This window comes from Miniopterus schreibersii, assembly GCF_964146895.1.
Source record: "Miniopterus schreibersii genome assembly, chromosome: X".
Taxonomy (NCBI): Eukaryota; Metazoa; Chordata; class Mammalia; order Chiroptera; family Miniopteridae; genus Miniopterus; species Miniopterus schreibersii.
In genome coordinates, this window is record NC_138104.1 from 97,127,700 (window position 1) to 97,141,692 (window position 13,993).

Sequence of the window (13,993 nt, forward strand, 5' to 3'; positions counted from 1 at the left end):
CCACAGGACCAGGTTATCTGTTTCCTAGTTCTCCTCCTTGGTTTTGATGGCCTCTAATTTATATTCTTCTGAACCTGCTTTTCTTTGTGGGAGGAGGGGAATACAGAGCGCCATGCTGTCATCTGTGGTCTTGGTTGTTAATTATCTCTTGGCCTCCATAGAACAAGCAGGGTCTTTAAATGGAAGTATTGCTAAAAATTCTAAGACACAAGACCAATGTGAAATTCCTCCTCCACCTCTCCTGAGATCTCCTGGGCTAAAGCATGGTTCAGGATGAGTTTATGTAGCCCCTGAGGACAGGTGCAAGGACAGAATTTTAAGATGCTGGGGAGTAGGGGGCAAGGCTGGAAGGCAAGAGCAGAAAAGAAGGGCCTGTGCACCCACCACTTGAAGCCCCAGGACTGGTGTCCTGCTCTTCCCTGGCAGCCTAGGAAGTGTTTGTCTTCATATTTGGGCTTATCCTTCCTCTTCCTGCCTTTGACCTTCCTCATCCTCTCCACGCACTAGACTCAGAGCTCATCTTTTAAAAGCTGGACTCTGGTTAATTCTACATCCCTCATTCTGGTTTCTTCATTCTGTTCCCCTCTGAAATTAGGCTTTGACTGTCTTCTATACTTTTTTTTTTATTGTTGCTGTTGGTACCGGACTCATTTTCAAGTTGTTTCTTGGGGACTAGTGTGAGTGGGAAAAGCTAGGAATTGATGTTAACACCGTGGAAACTATGTGACTATGATGGCTAAACGTGTTTTCAGAAAGCATCCCATATACTTGTAACCTAGCAAAAGTGAAATGCAACACTGCAGGGACTGGGATGGGGAGCTGTGGATTGGACTACCAGAGGAGCTGTGGCTGTGGTAGGAAGGTATGCTTGACCAGGTGTGGAGAAGTCAGATGAACTGGGTTCTAGGCCATACCCAGCCACTTATCAGCTCTGAGCTTCACTTGCCTCAGCTGAAATCTAGGCACTGCTTGTCACTCTCTCACCCTTAATATCCAATCCAGACAGAAGTCCCAATTCTCCCTTCCAGATACTTCTCAGATATATCTGTATCATATCACCACCACCACCACCACCACCATCCTCATCCAAGCTATTGATTGTCACCTCAAAAACTGTAATCACTTCCTCACTGGTATAGAGCAGAGCAGACTATTGAACACTGGCCAAATCCCACCAGCCCAACTTTGTTATTGTAAATAAAGCTGCATTGGCACATGGCCACACCCACTCATTTACATTTTTTTTCCCTATGGTTGTGACTAATGGCAGAGTTGAGTAGTTGCAGCAGAGATCCCACAGCCTTCAAAGCTGGAAATATTTATTATCTGATCCTTTACAGAAAAATGTTTGCTGACTCCCGGTGTAAAGGGAAAACCGATTTGTATAATTATTTTGAATCTTCCTCCTTTTCTGAACTGTAATTCTCATTATATTTCAGTAGATCTTCATGTGTGTAACATGACATAAACAAATCTATAGTCTCCCTTTCCTTGATTATACTTCTTACTTTGGATTTTTGTTTTAATGATTGCTCAGACCTTCAGAACAATGTTTGAGAATAGAGAGCAGAAATCCCAAACTGGAACTCCACTTCCACTCTGTCCCCCTCCAATGCATTTTCCACTCAACTGTCAGAACAATCTTGTCAAAATGTTAACACATCACTCTCTGTTTAAAATCCTTTTGGTGGCTTTTCATTGCTCTCAGAACAAGACACAATTCCTCACCTTGGCTGCCAAGCCCCAGTGTGAGCTGAGCCTTGCTTGCTCCTTCAGCCTCATCTCTCAGAGTGCTTCCCCTACCCCTCTGTGTCCTGCCCACTTTGGCCTTTCTTTTAGTTCCTTACATGGGCTGGACTTTCTCCTGCTGCAGTGCCTTTGCAAATACTGATTCCTCTATTCAGTATGGTCATTCCCTGCCTCTTTGCTGTGACCCCCTAGGTCAGATCCCATTATTTTCACCCAGAGGTCCACATGCTTTTCTTGGTGGCACTTATCACAGTTGCAGTCTTGCATTTCTTGCTGTTAAGTTTTGTATCACACCTTTGTTTCCCCAGTAGACAATAAGCTCCTTGAAGGTAGGACTTATTTTGCTTTCCAGTGTATCCCCAGTACCTAGCATGGGGCTAGGAATTTGCCTGACAGCTACTCTGTAAACATTTGTGTGTCAGCTGGGATAATGTATGCAAAATCATCTTATCTACCATAAATCACTGTACAAATGGAAGGCTTACTATCAAGAACAGATGAGAAGGAGAAAAAGTAATTCTCTTTAAACAGGGATGTTCTATAGACAGAACATAGAAAGGGAAATACTGAAAGACATTTGAGGCAAAAAAGTTTTCTTCTGCTCTGCCAGAAGACTGCATTGAGAAATTGAGAAAAATCTTTTTCTTTTTTTTAAATTTATCTTTAAATGGGTACTTGTAGTTCTTGTAGAAGCGAAAAAGGAAAGCAAAAGGTGTTGGGGGAATGGAGGGTAGATGGAGAGGAAGAGAAAGAATGAAGAGGAAGGAAGGAAGGAAGGAAGGAAGGAAGGAAGGAAGGAAGGAAGGAAGGAAGGAAGGAAGGAAGGAAGGGGAAGGGGAAGGGGGAGGGGAGGGGAGGGGAGGGGAGGGGAGGGGAGGGGAGGGGAGGGGAGGGGAGGGGAGGGGAGGGGAGGGAAGGGAAGGGAAGGGAAGGGAAGGGAAGGGAAGGGAAGGGAAGGGAAGGGAAGGGAAGGGAAGGGAAGGGAAGGGAAGGGAAGGGAAGGGAGAAGGAAGGAAGGAAAGAAAGAAAGAGAGAGAGAGAGAGAGAGAGAGAGAGAGAGAGAGAGAGAGAGAGAGAGAAGAAAGAAAGAAAGAAAGAAAGAAAGAAAGAAAGAAAGAAAGAAAGAAAGAAAGAAAGAAAGAAAGAAAGAGAAAGAAGGTATATAAGTTAGCTTTTTTGTGAAACAAAACACTCCAAATTTGGGGGCTTAAAGCCACAGCCATTTCATTAGTCCCCAATTCTGGAGTCTGCAATCTGGGCTGGGCTCAGCTGGATGGTCCTGATGGTCTCAGGTGTACTCACTCAGGCACCTGTAGTCAGCTGCCAGTCAGCTAGATGACTGTTCTGGGGGGTTGGCTCAATGACTGTGACTGGGCATGTGCGTTTCACCATCTGGCAGGCCAGCTCAGGCTTGTTTGCGTGCTTTCATGGTGGCTTGAGGTTCCAGGAGCAGCAAGAGAGAACAAACTTCCATGCTCAAGCATTTTGTAAACTAGTGCTAGTATCACATTTGCTAATGTGCCATTGAGCAAAGCAAGTGGCAAGGCTGGCCCATATTCAAGGGGTGGAGGAAAAGACTACCTTTTGATAAGCAGAGCTGCAGTCACATTGCATGTGGACACGCATACTGGGATAGGGAGAATTTATGGCCAGTTTTGCAATCTACTACATAAAGGAAAGGGTTAGTAATTTCTTGTGCTGGCAAAGTACACAGCAGTATAGAGGTCGAGTATGAGTCTCTCACATTGAATTAAAATATGATACTAATAAATCACCAAGTGCCTATCTTCCATAGTTTACCTATCAAACAGGGCTAGGTAATAATGTAACTTCTTACTCATTTCCAGTGGGAACAATAAAAACTTTATGGGCAAAAGTTTCCTCTCTTTTTCTCCCTGGATTGGACCAAAAAGCAGTTAAATGTTTAGTACATCTCAAGTGGCAAATAAATTTGGAAACAGAAAAATTTTAATGCACCAGCCTTAATTCCTAGCCCAAGTGTCAAATATACAACAACAACTTAACAAAGGAAAAACTGACACAGTGGTTTTCTTAGTTACTTGGTGGGATCTGTCCTACACGTGCAATTGTTTGTTTCTTCCTCATCTATGTATTTTTTTTTAATATCTTTTTATTGATTATTTTAGAGAGAGAGGAAGGGAGAGAGAGAAGCATCAATGTGAGAGTAAAACATCAATCGACTGCCTCCTGCATGCCCCCTACTGGGGATTGAGCCTGCAACACAGGCATGTGCCCTGACTGGGAATCGAACTGGTGACCTCTTGATTCATGGGTCAATGCTCAACCACTGAACAACGTTAGCCAGGCATCTATGTATTTTTAGTCATATTTTGTTTCATTATTGAAAATACAATGTCAAAACATAGTTTAAATAGAGGAAAATGCTTAGCATTTGTTGCTACTCAGTGGAAAGAGAAGTTAAGAGTTAATTAGAAAAATATCAGGCATGGAAATGGAGGTTGATTTAAGGTTGCAGTAATTATCTAAATTCCGTTTTCCTGGTGAAGTGTTTTCATACAAATGGAAGAAAGTTCACCTCTAGTTCACTTTGTATGAACACAGCTTAACGTAAGACTTGCATTTAAAAAAATCAAGTATGTGGCGTTTTTTATAATGCTTTGAAGAAGAATTAATTGGTATGTCCTTGCATATGCATTTACTTTTAAGGTGATGATTATTTACTTGCTAAAGAACGTCATGCCATTTTGAAACACCTTTATTTCCACCAACCTGGGTGGAGGGCTGTGGTTGCCTCACCCAGAGGGTTGGGTCTGGTGATTAAGGAGTCATTTGAAGGTGGGTTTCTCACCATGTGGTCTTTAATACTGTTCCCTCTTCTTCAGCTCTGCGTAGAGGTAACCAGCAACATTCTAGTCCCTGAAATATGTTTGGCAAGTCTCAAGCTAGGTTAGGGGAGGGAAGGAAAAGATGGAAAATGTAGGATGAAGGAGAGTAGAAGAAGGGAAAAGAGAAGACAGGAGAAAGGGGAGAAGAAAAAAGGAAGCTCTCAGTGCTGCAGAAAAATAGCAAGAAGTCCACCAGCTGTTTTTCCTGGCCTGGTTCATTCCACCTCAGCATGCAGCCTCACCAGTGACTAATACGTCATCTTTTCAATGTTTCAGAAAGCAATTCCAAAAGCCCTCTCAGTCACTTCTATAACATAACAATGATCAATACCAGCACATTCTTCTTGCTATTTAATAAATACCTTGGGCTATGGTCTAAACCACCTTTTAGACACCATCTCCACCCACAGTAAAGATGGAGAACACCTAGTTGCCATCTTTCTGTGAGTGCCTTGTATACCTAATGGATATTATTCATAATCCACCACAACCTACATCTGGACATGCAATGTGGATTTTTCCCAGTCTGTTCACAGACTATATTTCTAATACATTCCATCAGGTTTCTGCTCCATATCTCCGTGGTCCCTTCTGGCCAGTCTCTGTTTTGCTCTTTATGCTTCAGCAACATCAAACTGTCATGCCCACTTAATGCCAGTCTTTGGCTCTATGTCTTGGTTTAAGCCATTTCCTCTCTTTGGAATGCTCTTTTCCATTTCTTCACACAAAGGGAATTGCGCATCCTTTAGAAAGCAGCATGACTGTTACCTCCTTGGGCAAAATTTCCTGGATCCATTTCCCTACACTGGATTAGGTGCTATTCCTCAGAGCTCCCGTTATACCTGTGACAGAGCTCACAGCTGGTTCATATGGCACTTCCAGAAAGCCTGGCATTCTGGATGCAGCTCTAATGGTCCTCTTGGCCAAGTACCTTTGTGCAGGGTGCAACCTGTACAACCACACAGAGTGGCCATGCTTTTGGGTACATAGTAGTCATTCAGTAAACGTTTCTTGAATAAATTAACTTTAGAGTTTTCCAGAGCAATCTCACAATTTAATTCCTCATGAACCATGACATCCTGAACTGAACAAACCAGTCTGTGCAGGTAAAGGTCCTAGTAGGCAGAGTCTCCTTAGTAATGGGGCCACCACAAGGTTCTAGGACCACTTTTACTTGTTCCTCAATGGCATACTTACCACTCTACATATCACTATTTCTTGTATATGCCCACAAGCCTAACCTTCACCATCATTTCTATCTATGCATTTGCTTTTCCTACTGGAGAAGCTTCTCTGCGTATTCCTGTCCCCATTCCCAATTTCTCAAGGCCTCATTTTCTTCTGGTCCTTTCTTCTATGGTGTCGGTGTTATTGCCAGGAACTAGGAGAGACTCTGCTCCTCAATCTGGGCCACTAATTAATCATTAGATTCTAAATGAAGTGCTGCATGGGTTTGTTTGGTTTGGTTTGGTTTTGGTTGATCCTGGGGCTGCATCACATTACTCCAAGGCAGTGGGACAACTGCCTGGGGCTGCTGTTACCTGTGTATTTTGCTCATTGTTTCGTTCATTATCCCCAGGATATGTGGGCCCTGTAGCTGAGCAGCCTATGAGCACAGGAGTTCTGATTCTTGGATGCAGCCTTTCTGAGAGCTTCCTCTGCACTGGAGAAATCTAAATACATACATATTTAATTTCCTTTCCACCCAAACCACTTATACGGTCTGCTTGCCTCCCCCCTTTCTTTTCTGGTCACGCTGGTATTGCCCTGGGTTTTAGCCAGCTTGGTAAATAGAGGAAATTGGATGCATTTCCAGCCTCCCTGATGTCATGGTTTGGGGCAGTCGGCAACTGTGGGAGGTTTCAGTTAATCCTAGCAATTGGTTAGTTTGCCGTTCTTCTCTGAGAAGCTTCTCTGTTCCTTGCCATGTCTTACATAAGTCCATATGGTTCCTTTTTTGACTTGCCCTTTTCTTTTAATGATGTAAGAAGCCCAAACATTGGCAGTGACTATGTTTTGTTACTGGAGTGCTGGTGTTGATTGGATCCTGATTCCTGTTTAGTTTTTCTAGGAGATACAGGACGGTGGGAGTGTAGCGGCGATAGTGGCAAGGAGGCACCTGGAGGCTGAAGGATGTGCAGTTCTTTAATTAAGTTTAGGCCTCTGTGTCCGTCAGACATTCTCACATCATTGCTTTTGACATTCTTTTGCACAACTTATTCAAGTGAGTTCCTGCTCCCTGGCTGGGAACCTGGTTTTTTGGCTCTGACACCAGAAATCCTTGGGCTTTCAATGGGGCCTTTCTAATTAGGTTAGAGCAGGGCCAAGGGAGATGGCATCCAGCTGAGCAAGTGATGGCATTACCTCCCAGTTAGCCTCCCTCTGAGCTTGATTTAGGAGCTGTGTTTGGAGAGCCTGAATGGCTTGGCTCTCCCTTCATTCTGCATTTCTTTGGTGGAAGAAATATATTTAATTGTAGTAAGTAATACATGAACCCACTTCTGCGGAGTAAATATTGTGCTTCGTCCTCTTCTCCAGCACACTGCTATCCGTGGAGGCTTCATGGGTTTCCTTCAAGGCCTTTTTGGATGCATGCACACTTGTTACTATATAAATAAGTATACAGATATATAGTTTTGTTTAACGTATCCTCATATATATTTATTGTTCAAAATATTACAGATGTCCCCTTTTCTCCCCATTGACCCCTTCCACCCCGCCCCCACTCCCCGCCCCCACTCCCCGCCCCAGTCCCTCACCGCACTATTGTCTGTGTCCCTGGGTTATGCATACATGCACAGAAATTCTTTCGTTAATCTCTCCCCACCCCCCACCCCCACCTTTCCTCTGAGGTTCGTCAATCTGTCCCGTGCTTCTATGTCACTGAATCTATTTTGTTCATCAGATTATTATGTTCTTTAGATTCCACATATACGCGAGATCATGTGATATTTGTCTTTCTCTGCCTGGCTTATTTCGCTTAGATTAATTTTCTCCAGGTCCATCCATACTGTCCCAAAGGGTATGAGATATATTTTAAGAAACTTGATTTTTTTCACTTGACTTATATGTATTGACAATCTCTATATGTCAATACATATAGACCAACTTTATTTTTTTAAAGCACTGCATAACATTCCATAGTGTTGGATACACCATCATTTATTTAACTATTCATCTACTGATGGATACTTAGGCTTTCTTTCCCCCTCACACAAAGTTGCAATGACAGTGTTTGTATACTTTTGTGTATATGCATCAATATTTCTGTAGGGACAATCTCTGCAATTAGAATTCTGGATCAAAATGTATACACATTTAAAATTTCAAAACATAGCTAAACTATTCTCTCAAAGTTTACATTTATACCAATTGTGTATGCAAGGGTTCATTTCCCCACATGCTCTCTCCAGCTTTGGATATTATTAAGCTTTTAAAATTTTTTCATTCAGAGGGCAAAACATTTCATCGTTACTTGTCCTATTTTTCTACTTGAAAGGGCTCCAAAGGAGCAAAGAGCATCTCGTGTTATTAATAAACTGGATTACTGGGAAACATTAAGTGTGGTTTTTTTTTGTGGTTATTAATAAGGTTTCAGAAGAGGCAATGTGCTTTAGTTGTGAAATTTCATCAAAAATCTCTGTAGAAAATCCTTATTCACACAAATGTAGAGTGAAATTACTTCTGTTAATCAAGTCACAATTGATTAGTTTGTTTGATTATTTTCATGTTTTTCAGTTGTTAATTCTACATTCATTCTACACTGAGCACTGGGACATGTGTTTGTAATTTGTTAATCCTAGGACAGGACAACATGCTTGGCTTTCATTTTTGTCTTCTTTAAACATTGCTTAATGAAGTTTCTCTGACATATTGGGCTTTAATTTATTAAGAACTACTCCTTATTTTCCTCTTAAAGAACACATCGTGATCAATAGAAACTCACCATGACTCCTTATTTCTTCTTTGAATTCATATTCTGGATTCCTCCTTGAGCATTGAACGTCTGTCATATCAGTCTATTGACTGAAGCCAGGTCACTTGGTTCCAAGATCACCCTATAGATTGTTTCTTCTTGCAAGTCTTGATTTAAAAATCATTATGTCTTTATTTCACGTGAAAGAACACCATTGTGTGATGTGACTATCACCTTTGAGCTAATAGCTGTACCAATGTTTTGGTTTTGAAGTACAGCATGATGGAATATTCTGAAAAATACAAGTCATGTTGTCAACAGTGCCTTGGCTGGGCACACTGTTTCCTTTCTCAAGCATGCAGCTGCCTTGTCCCTCACTCTTGTCATTGCCAGTGCCCCTGCCTTAACTCTGAACCAAACTTAACCACCAATAGAGAGTTGTTTATTTAGTCCCTTTGTGGAGAAAGAATTCTGCCTCTGGCCTTGGAAGCACAACTGACATAAATGACCCAAACCTTAAAATCAAGGAGTTTAGGTTCTAGAAAAGTTAAGTCACAAAAACATGAAGAAATATCTAACAAAGCATGGTCTCTAAAGGGCTACCCCTCCCCAGATCTAATCATGTCATTGTCCAGTGTCCCTATGATGCTGTTAATGAAGCCTGAGACTGAGCAGTAATACAATGCTACTTAACAAGGTCAGCTCCCAAACTGGCTTTGGCTTGTTTTCCAATTTATAATATGTTCCTTAAGAGCAGGGTTTTCATCCTCCATTTCTTTTGTAACTCTGCTGCCAAGTTCAAGACTTGGTATACAGAGGGGGGTCTGTAGAAGCCTCAGCCCGATGGGCTGACTGTAGTACTGAAGCATTGTGGTACCAAGAAGGTCCACTTTCCATTGATCTAATTTTTTTTCGTTTCTTTTTTCATTTTCAGATTTGTGCAGAGTTTCTCCATCTTTTCTTCTGAACTGCCTGTCAGGTGAGTGAGGCTATTTCTAAGTGATAATGTAGAAATAATGAATGTTTGGTGGTTGTTTTTTTTCCCTTTCAAATTGCCCCCCTTCATTCCACATCCCTACCCCCTTAGCTGCTCTATTCTTTTTTGTTTGTTTTGTTTTGAACTCCTCACTCCCACCCACTCGGAGCCTTCTTCTCTTCAGACATTTTCTTTTCCTTGGAGATTCTACTGTTGAACCGTTTCTTCTCTGTAATCCCATTGTTTTTATGGGTACAGATTTTAAAATGACATGGTGCAGTAAAATCTGGAGGAGAGTGATCATTTATGTAGAACTCTGGGATTTTGTTTCACTGTTTCACCTTTCTTTCTCCCTGGACTGGCTTCCTTATTTCCAACAGTTCTTCTGTTTTGAAATAGACCACTGAATTGTTCTTTCTCTTACCTAAGATGTTGTGTGCATGCAGCTTCCAAAGGCCTCTTCCAACCAGATTTCTGCTCCCAACTCCCTTCTACAAAGAAATTCTGAAGCCACTGACGTGCACTCCCTGTTTCCTTTAAGACTCATAAGTAGTGGTTATTTCTGGGACTTCACTGGTATAAATAACAGAAATCTTATAACAACACAAATACTTATTATAATTATTATAAATTATAATTATCCTATTATAATTTAGTTCATAAAACACATAGTTATAATAAATGCTCATAAGTTATTGCTATAAACAATGTTAAAATACCTGTGCAGGGTCACACAGCTAGTAAATGTCCAAGCTGGGACTTGAAACAGGAGTTGGCATGGTGTAATGACAGAAGCAATAAAGGGCTCAATATTGGTGGGTGATTTGCTTTCCTTAGTACATACCTCATTTCCTCTCAAATGTGATCTCCTGATGAGATAAACCATGCACTTCTGCCCTATTCCTGCTCCCATCTCCCCAGTGCAGATCAACATCTTGAGGATGCTTTTAAGGAGAGTCTCCTTTTTCTCTCTCTACGTACTGATAGAATTGTTGTGTAGCAACAGATTCGGAAACAAATCAATTTTAAAATCTTTTTTGAGTGCTTGCTGTGGGTGGAGTTGCATGCTGTGGGAGTTAGGATGAGGTGGATACCAAGTCTATATAGAAGAAGATATTGTGTTCTGGTACCTTTTTTTGGTTTCAGGCCAAGATGAATCTAAAGTTGTTGTTTTTTTAAAATCACTATTTGGCTATACCAATGGTCAATTAATCTAAGTGGTGGCTGTGAGCTCTTGCACACAGGAGAGACATCTGTCTTGTTTATTGTATCTTGAGTCTGTAGCATAATACCTTTCATGTAATAGAACCTCAATAAATATTTGTAAACTAGATGAATGACTGCAGAAAATAATTCCAAAATCTATTTACATTTAGCCCAGGAGTGTACTATAAATTTGTCTTCTAATTATACTTGTATTAATAGCTAACACTTTTTGACTATACTAAGACCTTCAATATATTACCTAATTTCATTTCTACAGGAACCGTCTGAGGTAGATCCAATCATTACCTCCACTTTTTCAGATGAAGAATTTAGGTCCAGAGAGGGTGAGGAACAGGCCAGGGGTATACTGTAAGTGGTGGAGCTTGTATTTGAGGCAGGCATATAGCTCCACCATCCATGCTCTTGTACCCTATGCTATTCTGCTTGTTTGTGTTGTTGAATATATTTAATATGAACATTGGGAGAGGATCCTGAAGAGTGAAGGGAGAGAGATAAAGTAGACTTTCAGTTTGCCTTGAGTAATTCACACATGGGTAATTAAGAGGATGGTAGACTGCAGGCAGGACAGTGGAGACATTTGGAGATGAGTAAGGGAGTTGGAAAATATAACAATTTTCATAAGGTTGTATGAGTATTTCTTTACTTAAAGTGCATCATTTCCTTCTTGCACACCTGATATTGATTCACTTGTTTTATTGAGTAAAACTACTTTTTTTCATTAGAAAGCACTTAATGCTTATTAAGAAAATCATTTTGCACTGTAAAGACCAAACAAATCATTTTCCTTCCATTTGCTTCTAGAGATGTGAAAGCTTCATATTACAATCATCCTGTCTAGTTCACCATTGATTTTACTTTGTGCTATGACAAATGACACACAAAGCTGCCATTTGGGAGTTCATATTCAGCACTTACCAGTTAACCCAGTTTCTGTTCTGTCATGTTTAGGACATTGTTTTGTGGGGATTTTGTGTTTTTATTTGTTTGTTTGTTTCTGTATACGGGATACAGTTTATCTTACTACAGCATTGTTGGCTTTAGTTCTTGGTGACTTTATCTTCAAAAAATGTTGTTGCTGAAGTTCAAAATAATTCATTTTGTCCTATATTTATTCAAATTACCCCAATTTACAGGATTCAAAGTTGCTGCTAGACATTTTTGTGAGCATTCCAGAGAATTTTGTAAATAGTCTCACTTGATTTATAAAATGGGTAAAACTGTGAGGACTTTCCTTGTCAGGTTTTGGCACCAGGGTTATGCTAGCCTGGTAAAAATGAGTTAGGCTATGCTCTTTCGCTAGGTTTTGCATTCTTGTGAGATTGGAGTTCTTATTTGATAGAAGTACCAGTGAAAATATCTGGGTCTGGAGTTTTCCTTGTGGGAAAATTCTTGAGACTTTTAATGATTATATGTTTATTCAGGTTTATTCTTTCTTCTTAGTTCCTTCTTGGTAAGTTATTTATTTTTTTTCTAAGAATTTGCCCATTTCTATCTAGATTTTCAACATTAATAAAGTTGTCCCTGCCCTAGCTAGTTTTGCTCAGTGGTTAGAGTGTCGGCCCACGAACTGAAGGGTCCTGGGTTCGATTCCTGCCAAGGGCACGTATCTCAGTTGCAGGCTCAATCTGGGTCCCAGTCGGGGCGCGTGCGGGAGGCAACCAATCGATGTGTCTTTCTCACATCGATGTTTTTCTTTCTCTCTCTCCCTACCACTCTGTCTCTCCCTACCACTCTCTCTGAAAAGCAATGGAAAAAATACCCTCTGGGGAGGATTAAAAAATAATAATAATGATAAAATTGTCCCTAAGATACTTTTATCATTTTTATGTTTATAGCACCTTCAGTTATGTTGCTTTTTAAATTCTTTCTATTGGTTATTTGTTTACACTCTTTCTTTTCCTCACCCTCTTTCCCTCCTTCCTCCCCCCCTCCTAATTTTGCCAGAATTGTCTTTACAAAGATCAATCTTGGCTTTGTTAATAACTTTTGTTTTATATTTTTACTATATCATTATTTCATGCTTTTATTTTTATTATTTCCTTTCTTCTCATTCTTTGGGTTTATTTTGCTGTTCTTTTTCAAACTTCTCGAGAAGGAGCTTGACTTATTAATTTTAAGCTTTTCTCTCTTTCTAATATGTACATTTAAAATATAAATTTCCCTCTAAAGATCTTTAGCTTTAGCCCCATGTTTTGATATATGGTGGTGTTATTATAGATTAAGTCAAATGTTTTCTAATATTTGTTATGACTACTTCTTTGACACATAAGTTATTTGTTAAATAACAATTGTGTTGTGGTCAAAGAACATTCTCCTTTCCTTTTTCCAATTTTGTAAAATATTTCTGAGACTTTTCTTTTTGGCCTTGTTGGCTTTCATAAATATTCCATGTGCACTTGAAATGATTATGCACTCTATGGTCTCTAAGTCAAGTTGGTTAAATATTGGAATATTCTATATCCTTAGTGACTTTCTTATTTGAATTTTATCTATTGCTGATACAGATGTGTGAATATCTTTCAATATGATTGTGAATTTCTTCTATTTCTCCTAGATTTCTGTAAAAAATAACTGCTTTGTGTATTTGAGGCTATATTATTAGTTGCATTCACATGTAAATTTGTTCGGTCTTCCTATTGAATTGAACATTTTATGAATGAACCATTTGATTTATAGGTAATGCTTTTTTGCTTTGCTTTAAAGTATAATTTGTCTGATATTAGTATAAACATTGATTTTTTTAAAATTAGTATTGACATTGCATATCTTTTTCATCCTTTTATTTTCAAACTTTCTGTATCATGTTCTAGTTGTACCCTTGTAAATAGCATATGTAGCATATATAGTTGGATTTTTAAATTTTTCTAGTCTGATAATCTTTGCCTTTTAATTAAATCATTTGATCCATTTATATTTAGTGAAGCATTGATTTGTATTGTGTTTAAATTACCATCTTCTATTTTTCCTAACCATTCTTTATTTTTCGTCCTTTCTTTCAGATTAACTAAATATTCTAAAAACCATTTCCCCTCCTCCACTAGTTAGGCAGTTATATACTTCACTTCTATTTTTTAGTAGCTACTACAGAAATTACAGTGTCTACTGAACTAGGATAATATAAGGATTTTGGAGGACTAATTCTATTTTTTCATTTCCTAATTGAGATATATTATTTCCTATATTATATAATATAGTTGTCATATTTTTATTCTATCATGTTTCACTTATCTCTGTAAGATATTATTAATGTTTTATATG

At 39.5% G+C, this 13,993-nt stretch overlaps 1 protein-coding gene across 3 annotated transcripts in view; it reads left to right on the top strand.

The window, feature by feature from the left end:
- ADGRG2 (adhesion G protein-coupled receptor G2) overlaps window positions 1-13,993 on the top strand; it is a 99,899-nt gene that overhangs the window by 19,953 nt on the left and 65,953 nt on the right. For all 3 annotated transcript variants that reach the window (XM_081126594.1, XM_081126595.1, XM_081126593.1), the window contains exon 2: window positions 9,467-9,511. The gene's annotated coding sequence lies outside the window, so the exon portion shown is untranslated. The remainder of the gene's footprint in view (window positions 1-9,466; window positions 9,512-13,993) is intronic.